This window comes from Thalassophryne amazonica, chromosome 6 (genome assembly GCF_902500255.1).
Source record: "Thalassophryne amazonica chromosome 6, fThaAma1.1, whole genome shotgun sequence".
NCBI classification, from domain to species: domain Eukaryota; kingdom Metazoa; phylum Chordata; class Actinopteri; order Batrachoidiformes; family Batrachoididae; genus Thalassophryne; species Thalassophryne amazonica.
The window spans coordinates 73,169,646-73,184,315 of NC_047108.1; the positions used below are offsets into that span (position 1 = coordinate 73,169,646).

At 41.5% G+C, this 14,670-nt stretch overlaps 1 long non-coding RNA gene across 1 annotated transcript; it reads left to right on the forward strand.

Annotated features, from left to right (window-relative positions):
• The first annotated feature begins 6,703 nt into the window (after positions 1–6,703).
• Positions 6,704–14,670, forward strand: LOC117512416. Its single transcript, XR_004561291.1, has 4 exons — positions 6,704–6,801; positions 8,820–8,971; positions 10,490–10,790; positions 13,989–14,670. It is a non-coding gene; the product is annotated as an uncharacterized LOC117512416 (long non-coding RNA).

Genomic DNA, 14,670 nt, shown 5'->3' on the forward strand with positions numbered 1-14,670 from the left:
TATTAACATTGATTTTCACAGGTGTTCAAATACTTATTTGCAGCAGTAACATACAAATAAATTATTTAAAAAAATCATACATTGTGATTTCTGGATTTTTTTTTTTTTTTTTAGATTATGTCTCTCACAGTGGGTATGCACCTAAGATGAAAATTTCAGACCCCTCCATGATTTCTAAGTGGGAGAACTTGCAAAATTGCAGGGTGTTCAAATACTTATTTTCCTCACTGTCTTCTTCTTTGTCTTTTGGCTGTTCCCGTTAGGGGTCGCCACAGCAGATCAATCGTTTCCATCTCACCCTGTCCTCTGTATCTTCCTCTGTCACACCAACCACCTGCATGTCCTCTCTCAGCACATCCATGAACCTCCTCTTTGGTCTCCCTCTTCTCCTCCTGCCTGGTGGCTCCATCCTCAGCATCCTTCTCTCTATATACCCTGGGTCCCTCCTCTGCACATGTCCAAACCATATCAATCTCGCCTCTCAGACTTTGTCTCCAAACCGTCCCACCTGAGCTGTCCCTCTGATATGTTCATTCCTAATCTTGTCCATTCTTGTCACTCCCAAAGAGAATCTCAACATCTTCAGCTCTGCCACCTCCAGCTCTGCCTCCTGTCTTTTTGTTAGTGCCACCGTCTCTAAACCATACAACATAGCTGGTCTCATCTATGTCTCATCTGTCCATCACCACTGCAAACAAGAAAGGACTCAGAGCTGATCCTTGGTGTAATCCCACCTCCACCTTGAATGAGTCTGTCCTTCCGACTGCGCATCTCACCGCTGTCACACTATTCTTGTACATGTCCTGCACTACCCTAACATACTTCTCTGCCACTCCAGACTTCCTCATACAATACCACATCTCTTCTCTTGGCACCCTATCATAAGCTTTTTCTAAGTCCACAAACACACAATGTAACTCTTTCTGTCCTTCTCTGTACTTTTCCAACAGTATTCTCAGAGAAAACATTGCATCTGTAGTGCTCTTTCTTGGCATGAAACCATATTGCTGCTCACAGATCTTCACCTGTTTTCTAAGCCTAGCTTCTACTACTCTTTCCCATAACTTCATGCTGTGGCTGATCAGCTTTATGCCTCTGTAGTTACTGCAGCTCTGCACATCACCCTTGTTCTTGAAAATAGGAATCAGCACACTTCGTCTCCACTCCTCAGGCATGCTCTCACTTTCCAAGATTTTATTAACAATCTGGTTAGAAACTCTACTGCCATCTCTCCTAGACATTTCCATGCCTCCGCTGGAATGTCATCTGGACAGACTGCCTTTCCACTCTTCATCCTCTTCATAGCAGCCCTCACTTCTTCCTTGCTAATCTCTTGTACTTCCTGATTTACTCTCACCACATCATCCAGCCTTTTCTCTCGCTCATTTTCTTTATTCATCAACTCTTCAAAATATTCCCTCCACCTTCTCAGCACACACTCCTCACTTGTCAGCACATTACCATGTGCATCTTTTACCACCCTAACCTGCTGCACATCCTTTCCAGCTCTGTCCCCATTGTCTGGCCAATCGGTACAAGTCCTTTTCTCCTTCCTTACTATTCAACTTCTTGTACAGCTCGCAATATGCCTTTTCCTTTGCTTTTGCCACTTCTCTTCTCGCCTTACACTGCATCTCCTTGTACTCCTGTCTACTTTCTTCATCTCTCCGACTATCCCAACACTTTTTCGCCAACCTCTTTCTCCTTATGCTTTCCTGGACCTCTTCATTCCACCACCAAGTCTCCTTGTCTTCCTTCCACTGTCCAGATGTCATACCCAGTACTGTCCTAGCTGTCTCCCTCACCACATCTGCAGTACTTTTCCAGTTGTCCAAAATTGCTTCCCCTCCAACTAGTGCTTCTCTCACCTGCTCGCTAAATTTCACACAACAGTCTTCCTCCTTCAGCTTCCACCATCTGATCCTTTGTTGAGCTCTCACTCTCTTCTTCTTCTTTACCTCTAAAGTCATCCTACAAACAACCATCCTGTGCTGTCTATTGACACTCTCTCCTGCTACCACCTTACAGTCTGTGATTTCTTTTAGCTTGCATCTCCTATAAAGAATGTAGTCCACCTGTGTGCACCTTCCTCCACTCTTTTATATGTTACCCTGTGCTCCTCCCTTTTCTTAAAGTAGGTATTCACCACAGCCATTTCTATCCTTTTTGCAAAATTAACTATCATCTGTCCTTCCCCATTCCTATCCTTGATACCATATCTACCCATTACTTCCTCATCACCTCTGTTCCCTTCACCAACATGCCCATTGAAGTCTGCTCCTATCACCACTCTTTCATGCTTGGGCACACTCTCCACACCCTCATCTAACACACTCCAGAAATCTTCTTTCTCCTTCATCTCACAACCTACCTGTGGGGCATATGCACTGATGATATTCATCATCACCCCTTCAATTTTCAACTTCACACTCATCACCCTGTCAGACACTCGCTTAACCTCCAACACACTTTTAACATACTCTTCCTTTAAAATGACCCCAACACCATTTCTCTTTCTGTCCTCAGCATGGTACAACAACTTGTACCCACCGCCGATGCTCCTGCTCTTACTTCCCTTCCACTTGGTCTCTTGCACACACAATATGTCTACCTTTCTCCTCTCCATCATATCAGCCAGCTCTCTCACTTTACCATTCATACTACCAACATTCAAAGTCCCCACTCTCATTTCCACCCTTCTAGTTTTCTTCTTCTCCCGCTGTTCGTGGCAACGTTTTCCTCCTCTTCTTCGTCATCTGTATATATATATATATATATATATATGACTTACAAATTATTAAAAGATATAACATTTGTCAGTGCATGAAGTTCTTCAACTGGATTTTGTATAATCACATTAAAAAGAAACATCATACCATGTCTATATCACAAAGCAGTCTTAAATAAGAAATACTGAGAAAACACATTCATTTATTAATAGGCAAATACATGCAGGCTCAGAAGACTGCATACACATACACACAGACACACAAACAGACAGATGCAAGTATAATGACTTAATGCCCTGCATACTGCGTAGATATAAGCAGCACATAGCGAAAACACAAAAAGGTGGTCTCTGTTTTGAACTATAAGAGGCCCATAGGTTGGGGGGGTGTAATGATGACATCACCAATGCAAGTGTATTACATTAACAACTGCTGTGATTAAGATCACTCTAGTTTGACAGGTACAAACTGGATCCATTTGGATAAGTAAACTGTATGTGGAAGAGCACATTGAGGTAAAGCTGCAAAGATAAAGTGACATGAGACTACAATGAATAATTCATGTTCAATCAACCTGTTTTATTGCAAAATGTCATAAATCTGGTTTCCCACTGTAAAGTTTTTTGATTTATTGGAGAAACAGTCCAGAAATATTACAGTGATAATGACATCTGAGATAAGGAGCGAACTTTTATATTGGAGAAGCTGGACTCAGGGAATGTCTGATGAACAACTGATAAAGAATAAATCAATTAAAAAACATTTCTCTGTTTCAACTTAAAAATACAAGTTAATTGTATCACTTTGCTCCCAGTTTTTCTGAGGCTCAGCAAGAATGGAATTCAAGCAAAGTGATTCTTTGGATTCTTTTCAGTAAATCATTTTATTTCTAAAATAGTCTGTCTCAAATGCGCACGCGCACACACACACACACACACACACACAATCCATCCCATTATCTCAGAACCCAACGAGAAATATGAACCGTATCTATTTTCTGAGCTGTTATAACTTATTCAGCTGAAATTTTATGTAATTGTCACCTTGTGTACTTGTCTTCAGTTTCATTTATTTTGATCAAATACTGTGGGTTATCATAATGCTTTTTAAATGTTGCATATAATTTTGAGCTTTGTGTCAATTTTTCACAACTACTCCACAGTCACGCTGTCTGCATGGACTCCAGGTGTACAGATTAGTAAATTTCATAACAAACTGATGAAGATTAATGCAATGTTACTGCCCTCGATAATAAGAAACAAACTCATGTATAATGCATATATTAAGTGGTACTTACTATTTCTATTATTATTTTTATTATTGTTGATGTTGTTCTGAATGCCCTATTCTACTGTTTCTTCAGTCATGGTGGTCTTTGCTTCCCTCTGCTGGATGACAAGAGAATCACTTTGCACACAAAATTACATAAAATGGACATGATCGAAATTGGAGAAGTTGTTGCTTTCTTCTTTGCTCAAAGCAAAACATTGCTATAAAACTGTAAAGGGGGGTAAAATGTCAATATACTGTAAGAATATGCTGATGGGAAATTACAATTTAAGGCAGCAGTGAGGCTTAGCGGTTAGCATTGTTGACTCGCAGCAAGATGGTCATGGGATCGATTCCAACCTGTGGCCTTTCTGTGTGGAGTTCATGTTCTCATTGTGTTTGCATGGGTTCTCTCCGGGTGCTCCAGCTTCCTCCCACATCCAAAGACATGCAGGTTAGGTGGATTGGAAACTTTTAAAATTGTTGTACACACTGGCATCCTTTCCAGGGTGTATTGTGCCTCACGCCCTATGACTGCTGGGACAGGCTCCAGCCCCCCGAGACTCTTAATTGGAGTAAGCGGTTGTAGGTGAGTGAAATTTCAATTTAGTTCAGGAATTACAAGCAGGTCGGTCCATTCATGGTCAGAGAACTGTGATGCACTGTTTAGTAAAATCATCATGTAAAATGGTTTGGGTGAAATAAAATTACCAATTAAGTGTCACATCCAATAACATAGTAGTTTAAGGAATCATAACTTGTTTTGTCCAGTGATGTTCCAGTTTTGGAGGGACACTTTTCTTACTTCTCACACATGCTGTTCAGCAAAGACACAAGTAGGACAAGAATGAAAATGGACTCAAACTGAGAAGGACACAAGACAAGGAGAAGCAATTAAGGAAGCAATTAAGAATTTTCTCAAGGCAGATCAGGAAGCAGACATGTTCTGGTTGCAACCTTCTGGGTTTGACAAGACTGTTGTGTCTGATTTTGTACTGTTTAGGGTGGAGCATCAGCCACAAGTAGGACATACAAAATTAAAAGTATTTTCAAAGCAGTTCTTAAGTATCTGGAGATTGAGGGTCTGAACTGGGAGAAGGTGAAGGAGGCCTAACTGGTTGTCATTTACCCCATTGGTGGCAGTAATACACTAGCAGGTTTTTGAACTGCCCATAAAATCAAGAGAAGAAGAAGATTGAGAAGTTTTGAGCCAGACCCAGAAAAAGTATGGCATGGTTTTCCATCTTTTTCATTCTGACAAACCAACATTTCCCGAGAATATGTGAAGTTTTGACTCACTTGGTGTAATGTTGAGAAATGTTGGTTCCTCAAAATGCAGAAGAGGGAGAACCATGCCCTACTTTTTCTGGGTTGGGCTCAAAACCTCTCGATCGCCCCTCATGACAACAGTTTACATTAATTTCTGAAGAGACTGAAGTGTGTGACGATTGTGTAGATAAGAGTTATTCAGAAAACATTGTGCCTGTTTGTGTGGTTACTATTGAATGGGCTATAATTTTGCTTGTTGTGTTACAAGACAGTCAGCAGGTTGAGAAGACACTCTGGTTGAATTCAGTGTTTGGTCAGTATGTATCATGTAGGGGATTGATGTGAAACCTGGCTGATCAGGAACTCCCACTGAACAGATTAAAGAGATCAGGCAGCAGGACAACAATATTGATGGCATTCATTGGCTTCAGGATACAGAAGACAGAGAGAGAGGGTACTGTCAGGTGTGAAGGTAACGAGCTCCCAGTGAAAGTATACATTGGATATTCTGGCTTTAGCATTCAGCCTTGTGTCCTGCCCCTGCTACAGTGCTACAAGTGTTAGCAACTTGGGGTAAATAGAAGTGTGTTGATGTGGCAAAGATGAATTACAACTTTGTGGCAGATTGAGGTTGTGTGGTCAGTATGAGCTGCAGAGATCCAGAAAAACAAGCTCGATGCCTGGTATTGAGAAGCAGTGAAATAGTTTGTGCGCCAATTTGACAGCCAGTACCTCCAGTCATGACAACAACCACAGAACAGGGAAACTAAAATGTTACGGGTAACATCAAAAGGTGTTGCCTATCTGAGGTTAGAGACAGTACAGGGAGCGTTAGGTGATGGGATGTTACTTGTTCCACGCTTATCTGTCCACAGCTCTCCCTGTAACAGTTAGTGGCGGTAATGCACTCCTGCAAGTTATTCTACCAACTGCCAGTAACGGTCACTGTAACAACCAACCCATTCATTTCTGCGGAGGCCTATGTGCTACTGCTAAGCTCCTACTTCAGAGGGGAAGTTCAGCCTTGAATTTGCCTCATGTACGTTGAAAACAACTGAACTTTTGCTGTGGATTTTGGACAGACTGTATGTGCTGTGTGCCAAGAAGCTAACTTGGGAAAGCAAAGATATAAACGGAAAGTAGCTGAGCAAGTTGAAAACATGAATACGAGTTGTTTGTCAGAAGAGGCAAATTTGTCATCTCTGCTTTTGCATTCCATATGCATATTCCACACAAGTGGATGATGAAAAACCAGACAAAATGATCCTCTCATGGCTGCTGGGGTCTCCTGAAAGAAACGCGTTTCTTTGTGTGATTTTTTTTTTTTTTATCCCACTAGAACACGGTTTCCGGAAGGTTAGTCACACGCCGCAACAGGAGGTGGCAGTATTGCGTTTTATGGTATATGTCTGCCGCAGACAAATTTCCAAGAAGAAGACGAGGCAACATGGCGCTTTGTTTACGAGCTGATCGTCGAGGTTTGATTTTCTAGTCGAGGCGATATTAAATTATTGATATCATACTAATGAATGAGGTAAGATAGACTTTACGACAGAAATACAAATACAAATGTTTAATAAGCCATTATGTTTGGGGGATAGAGAAAAAACCTCCAGCTGTGTTCACTGTAGCAGATTAAGCAAAATTCTGATTATGCCACATCGACCATTTTTAAAATCTGAAAGCAAACTAACTGCAGTTTGAGGATTAAGGCACTGACTATCCGAACGTACACGTAGTCGTTTCATATATATACAAAATGCCATTCGTACGTAGCGCTTCTTATTCGTCAGTCCAGGTCAGGTGATTAACCTTTTGAAGTGACGATTATGCAAACTTCCTGTAGTTAATTAAATCCTAAACATTAAAGTAAAAACAACAGAAAAATCACATTACTTGGCTCAAATAGGTTATTCATATTCTTCCCTGTAGTAAGTTTGTAGTCCAGCTATTTTTGCTGTCCTTTGAGGGACATCGGTCTTTTCAAATCCAAACCACCTCCAGTCGTGAGGCTGATCCACATCAAGCAACTAAATCTTCGGCGGTAGATTGCGAGGTTGGAAGTGTCTGCATTTTGTCTCCTTCTTCACTCATTTTTAATCCCCCCGGTATGAAATACAGGGGGCTATAGCAGTCAGCGTGCCTGTCTGTTTTTGCTTGTTAGTGTGATATCTCAAGAACCAGTAGATCATTTTCATTCATATTTAGCATAAGCATGTACTTAGGTAATCCCCTAACACCACTCGATTACGGTGACCTTGGGGTCATTTTCAAGGTCACAGTGAGAAATTCAAGATTTTGTCTTTGCCACCCTTGTTAGAGATATATTTAAAGAACCAGTTGACCAATTGCATTCAGATTTAGTATAAGTGTGTACTTGGTTGATCTCCTACACCACTCATTTACAGTGACCTTGGGGTCATTTTCAAGGTCACAGCTAAATATTCAAGATATTGTCATTGCCACCCTTTTTAGCGCATTGTCTCAAGAACCACTTGACCAGTTTAATTTATATTTAGCATAAGAGTGTACTTGGGTGATCCCCCAATACCAGTCAATTACAGTGCCCTTGGAGTCAGTTTCAAGGTCACAGCAAGATTTTCAACATGTCATTGCCACCCTTGTTAGTGTGATATCTCAAGAACTACTATTGCATTCATATTTAGCATAAGGGTCAATCGCCCCTCATACACACACCAATCAACCAATCAACTCTTAACAGACATCTGAATTAGCAAATCAGCTTGTGGTAGATCAGGGAGAGATGGAAAATGTGCAGGTTAGCATAAGGGTGTATTTGAGCTATCCCCCAACAACAGTTGATTATGGTGACCTTGGGGTCACTTTCAGTGTCACAGCGAGTCATGCTAACCTGTCTTGTGGTGAAGCTGATGGTGAGAGATCATGTGACTGAATCTCTGCTCTGCAATGTTGTCAGAAAAGGCTGATTTCTATGTCAGAGGCTCTTCAAAAACTGCCTTCATCCAGAAAAATAAAATCAAACCTGCCAGTTTGGCAACACTGCTCTGCTGCAACCAAGGGCTTCAATACTCAAAGCCAAGATATCAAAGGAGTGGCTTCAGGACAACTCTGTGAATGTCCTTCAGTGGCCAAGCCAGAGCCCAGATCTGAATCGGATTGAACATCTCTGGAGAGATCTGAAAATGACTGTGCACCAACGCTCCCCATCCAACCTGATGGAGCTTGAGAGGTGCTGCAAAGTGGAATGGGCAAACTACCCAAAGATAGGTGCACCAAGCTCGTGGTATCATATTCAAGAAAACTGAGACTGTAATTGCTGCCAAAGGTTTCATCAACAAATTATTGAGTAAAGGGTGTGAATACTTTTGTACACTGATTTCTTAGTATTTTATTTTTAATAAATTTGCAAAAAATTAAAAAAAAAAACTTTTTCATGTTGTCATTATGGGGTGTTGAGTAGAATTTTGATGGAAAAAATGAAGTTACTCAATTTTGGAATAGGCTGTAACATAAAAAGTGAAGTGCTGTGAATACTTTCAGTGTACGCCTTTCATATTTATTGGAACACAGTGATGGATCCTGTCACGCCTCCACAATTGCAGCACGGTGCGCATGGTGCTGTTGATGTCACCTCCTGGGTGTCAGTGTGTCCCAGAGGTCCCTGGAGGGTCACAAGACGAGAGTGCATAGAACCAGGTCACAGACGGTCTGTAATTCTGAAGGTAATTCATGCATGCTGTTTTCTGAAGTTGCTTTCAGCTTTAAAGCAATACTTCACTGATGGTCAAAGTAAATAAAACCACAGTGTCTGTCTAGTAGTGGGGCGGCATAGCAAAACAATTGTGCATTTGTGATAAAAGCATGGAATTTCGACATGCAAATCCATGTCGGATTTGCTGTGGCGACCCCAGTGGCGAAATGAGGGAGCAGCCGAAGGGACTTACACACTCACACACCTCATCTTCAACCGCTTTTGTTCAATTAAGGGTTGCGGGGGCTGGAGCCTATCACAGCAGTCCACAGAGCACAAGGCAGGGTGCTGAAGGGACTTACTATTCTAAATTAACTGTTATTTTCAGATATGGAGCCATCCTGAAGCTGACCTCTAATGAGCTACAGGGCTCAAAATTTAAACATGCTCCAATCATAGTTGAAAACTATACCACATTATTTGTCTGCTTATAATGATTCCAAAAAGGTATAGTTTGGACAATCTATTGACTGAATGTCTGGAGTTATGTATGGGGTAAAATTACAAAAATGGTGACAAAGATCAGTTAATAAAAGTGAGTTAATAGCATTTTAAAAAGGAATAGTTTGCACCATCTGTCATGCTTAGTTATCATGTTTACGGGGGAACATATGTCATACGTCATAGAATCCAATGGACATCAAACTTGTTTGACCTTTACTTGGATACCAGCTTTCAGCACAGTCAAAACTATTCCATTTATTAATCCTTTTATTTCACCAATAATTTGCATCACTTTTACCAAAGTTGGGCGCAGATTTAACTTTTGACCTCTGTACAAACTGAAATTGACCTTGTTACCATTTTTTGCAGTTTTTACCCCATACTCCATGGAATTTCAGTCATAGATAGTTCAAACTATACCTTTTTGTAATCGTTATGATCAGACAAATAATGTGGTATAGTTTTCAACATGATTGGAGCATTTTTAATTTTGACCTCCCTGTGTATTCATTATTTACCCCTGTACTCATTAGAGTCAGCCCCAGAATGGCTCCATATCTGAAAATAAACATTAGTTAATTTAGAATATGTGTGCCAAATTCCATGCTTTTATCACAAAAATTAACAATTTTTATGGAAATTTTAGCTTAGCTGCACCACTATAGTAGGAATTAAAGTCTTGATCATTTACCAGTAAATGATTGTTCTCTCTCTCCTCCTCTGTGTTTACAATTTTTAAGTAAAGTTTAAATGACACTTAGGTTTCACTTCAGTGGACTCCATGACCCTCAGAGTCTCCTCTGTTCCTCTCATGTGCTATGTTGAAGGCTGTGCGTTGTCACACTGTCGATTTACATCACAAAAACACTGTTATTGCTGAAACGATAAAACTTGCAGTATTCAAAGTTACATTATGAATAAAAATACAATGAAGTGCAGTTAAATATGCTACTCATAACATGTTGTGTTATTTATCCTTATTAGTTTCATCGTTAAAATATGTGTCAATTAATGTCACTCACATCGTGTTTCTTGTCTCATTCAGACTGGTCATCCTGTTTCTGTCCAAGGTTGGGTTCAGTTTGTCAAATCCGAGTTCACCTTAAAGTGAACACAGATGAACCAGAGTGTGCAGAATCCAAAAGAGGAAATGACAAGCTGTCAGTCAAAGGCGAACAGCCAGTGGATGAGTTGACAGAGACAGTGACCACACCCTTCACACGACGTCGGGACTCTTGTGCTGCAGGTTCCGCTGGGTGAATGGACAAACGCTGAGGCTTGGGGAGGGTCAGGTGCGATATCACTGAAGCATGTCTAGAGGGGATAGAGCTGGAGAGAAATGTGAGGTAAGGGTATAGATTAGGAATATCAACCCCCCCCCCGATAACTAAATGAGTACTCCGCATTTGAGTGCTCACAGATACGGATTCTGAATACTTAAAATAATGCAATACTTCCATGAAGTCACTTTGAACATGGTTTATTTTTGCCCGAGGCCAAAAAAAATGGCCACTGGGTATTGTGAAGGCTTTGCGTCCATCCGTCTGTCTGTCTTTCTGTCCATCTGTCTGTGCTCAGCATAAGTCCACTCCTATTACTGCCAGGGTCTTTCAAATTCACAGGGAACATTCTTGGATCACAGACTTTGGACAAGTTCAAAGATGGCTAACCTTGACCTATTTGAAAAGTTCAAATGGTCACATTCCGTTTCCTAATGTTATGCTCATGTGGCCGACAGCATAAAGGCACCTTGACACTTGCACAAATTTGATTCACACACTGCCATTATTCGTCATGCCAAGTGCAATCCCACTTTGTCCCATTGGATGCCATGCTTTGTCCCACTTGACGCCATGCTCTATAATGTAATGAGTTAGATAACGCATCTGTAAAGTTATGTTTATTTTAGATGTAACATCTTGTAATAATCGTTCAGATGCCCTGCACACAATGGCACGCAGGTTGTGCAATGTTCACGACTAGGTTCATGTAAGTAGCACGAAATTAATGCATGCCAAAATTTTTAACATTTCAAAAGTTTCTTTGCACACTGGCACACAGCCACGCACAGTTCATGCAGTTTACGACGAGTTTACTCATTAGCATGCCAGATTGCGTACCAGTGCGGGGATCAAATTTGTGCAAGTGACAAGGTGCCTTAAGTTCATTCCTATTACTGCCAGGGTCTTCAATTCACAGGGAGCATTCTTGGGACACAGACCTTGGTCAAATTCAAAGATGGCTAACCTTGACGTATTTTAAGAGGTCAAAAGGTCACATTCTGTTTCCTATTTTTATGCTCATATGGCCGAGGGTATTTTAGCATTGAATTATATTGAACATTTGAGGAGATATATGTATGCAATTTCAATTTATTTTCATTTATATAGCACCAAATCACAACAAGGTTGCCTCAAGGCGCTTCACAGAAGTAAGGTCTAACCTTACTAACCCCAGAGTAACAGTGGTAAGGAAAAACTCCCTCTGAGGAAGAAACCTCAAGCAGACCAGACTTAAAGGGGTATGCACTGGATCATGTACAGAGAAACACACCAAATGGCCAAAGCTGATGCTGTCTCACAGTGCACTCATATTATGCCAGTCATCTGAACTTTTTTAGTTAAAATGCAAAAGCTAATTGTATCTCTTGTGTACGGGCTACCTAAAATGTGGGATCAAGTTAATTCAATCATGAGAACTAATTCCATGTCAGGTCGGAATGGGGCCCATCTGATCCAATATCGGTATCGGCTTCCAATACCAACATAATTCACGGATTGGAAATTTCCATCTGTTCCAATATCGGTATCAGCTTCCGATACCAACATAATTCATGGTCGGAAATTTCCAATACAACCAGTGGAGTTTTCCAATCCAGGAAAACTCTGTGAAATGTCTGTGAACCCACAAGTGATGATTTGCTGCTCTGTTTGCTGCAGAGTGCAGGAAGGGAAGGGAAGGAAAGGGGAGGGGGTTTCTGAACTAATCTTGGCTCTGTGGAACTGAGGTGTGTCTCTCACTGAGACGAGGTGTGCTGTAATGTGAGACACCTACGTTCGAGCAGTCTCTTCCACAGTTAGCAGCTAGCTAACAGGCAAGCATTGAAGAGTTCTGTCGCTGACATGTTTGCTGAACAACGCAAAGCCAAGACAGCAATGTGCAATGTTTGCAAAGCCATCGTACAGGCAGACGCTCCGTTATGACCTGAATCAAGCACTTAAGAAAGCGCCACATTAAATAATGCAAGGATTTTATAACTAGGAGCAGTAAGCCAAAATCCGCCAGGGTACTACGATTTACCCAGACTGACTTCAAATATGAGTAAATGAAGTATTCTTATCTATTTTTGTGGTGGTTTCTTGTTGCATTTTGGAAATGAGGAAATGTGCTCCATGACCGTCCTGAAAGCGCTTCATGTAATCAGAGCAGCTGTGCCATCTGGTGTTCAAAAGATGAAACTTCAGCCACTGACCCAACAATAAATAAATGTACTTAATTCTTTTACCAAAACATCAAATCTAGGCTTGCATCTCAGATGTACCTTCTGGCAAATTGTAGCTGAACTTTCAGTTCTTCTTTTTAAGAAAATCCTTCTCTATACCACTTCATCATGAAGCTGTATAACTGGTGATACAAAATATCCTCATATAATGATAATAATAATATTAAAGCAAATGGAGTTCTGGTATCGGAATAGTATCATATGAGCAGATATCCAAATTCAGGGATCGGATCAGAAGTGGAAAAAAATGTACATTGGTGCATCCCTAATCTCAGGCACACATTAATTTTGCTATACCCACTTATTGTAATCAGAGTCACAGGGTGGGGTGGGGGGGTGTCTGCTGGAGCCTATGCCGGCGCTCAATGGGCATGAGGCAGGGTACACCCTGGACAAGGTGCCAGTTCGCAGGGCCGCATATAGAGAGACAAACGCATTCACCTAACCTCCATGTCTCTGGATGCGGGGGGAAGCCGGAGCACCACGCAAACATGGGAGAACATTCAAACTCCACACAGAAAGGCCCAGGCGAGAAGTGATCCCATGACCTTTTTGCTTTGAGGCATCATTGTTAACCACTGCCCCCCATGCTGCCCATCTCAGGCCCACAAGTTCATTAAAACATGGTTTGTGAGTTAATTAAACATAGGAACAAGTTATATCTCATGGGTACAAGTTAACCCTTAATTGGAGTAAGTGGGTATAGAAAATGGATGGATGGACAAGTTAACTTAAATGTTGGAATGAAGTAATCAAAATGTATGTGCAGGAAGTGCAATTCTGTGGCATAAATGTTACTTCAATTTATATTTATATACATTTTTGTTCTCTCAATGGCCACTATAGGAGACCACAATAGACCTAATTTGAGGGAAAACTGTGAAATTGCTAACAAGGGTGCAGTAGTACCTGAATAATGAAGTCAGTAAGAAACCAGTGAAAGGAATGCGGGTCCTGTTGATATGGAAAATGTGGAGTGGGACAGTCCTGTGTTGTGTTTGATGAATATTGTTGTTGACTGACAGTTGTGTTTCCTGCTCAGATACTGCTGACTCCTTTTGAGAATGAACCAGAGGACTCTGTTCTCCATCCTGCACAGCAAAATGAGCATTTATCTGCTACAGTCGAACTTCATGCTTACACACCAGGGAAAGACTCCTGGGAAATGTCTCCAGGAGAAAATGGGAGTGGGTGAAATCTCACAAGGAGCGTGGCGAGCTCGGTTCAGTAGCGGGGATGTGTGGGGAGCTGCGACAGCTACAGCCGGGCGCTGAAACGCCTCATCACCCTGTACAGACACGTCCTAAGGCAGAGAGATCCGGAGAGAGGCGGACGCCTGCGTTGAACCCCGTGTGAGTTTTACCATCGGCTATCGAGTTACAGAACTATGAAAGCAGAGCTTCACTCCAACATGTCTTTGTGCCAGCTGAAACTGAAGCAACCAGATAGGGCGAAGGCCAATGCTGCTCAGGCCACAGAGCTGAACCCTGGTGGGACTAAAGCTTGGTACAGACTGGGCCAAGCCTGCCAGATGCTCAACGAGCTGGAGGAGGCAAAGCATGCGTTTCGGAGGGTCCTAGAGCTCCAGCCAGAATCACCTGCTGCGTTAAAGGCACTTAACGTTGTAGCAAGTAAAGAGAAAGAGACAAAGTGCAAAGCTGGGATTGAGACTCAGTAAAAATGTTCATGTAATGAATAAAAAAAAAACCTTACACAAGACCTCA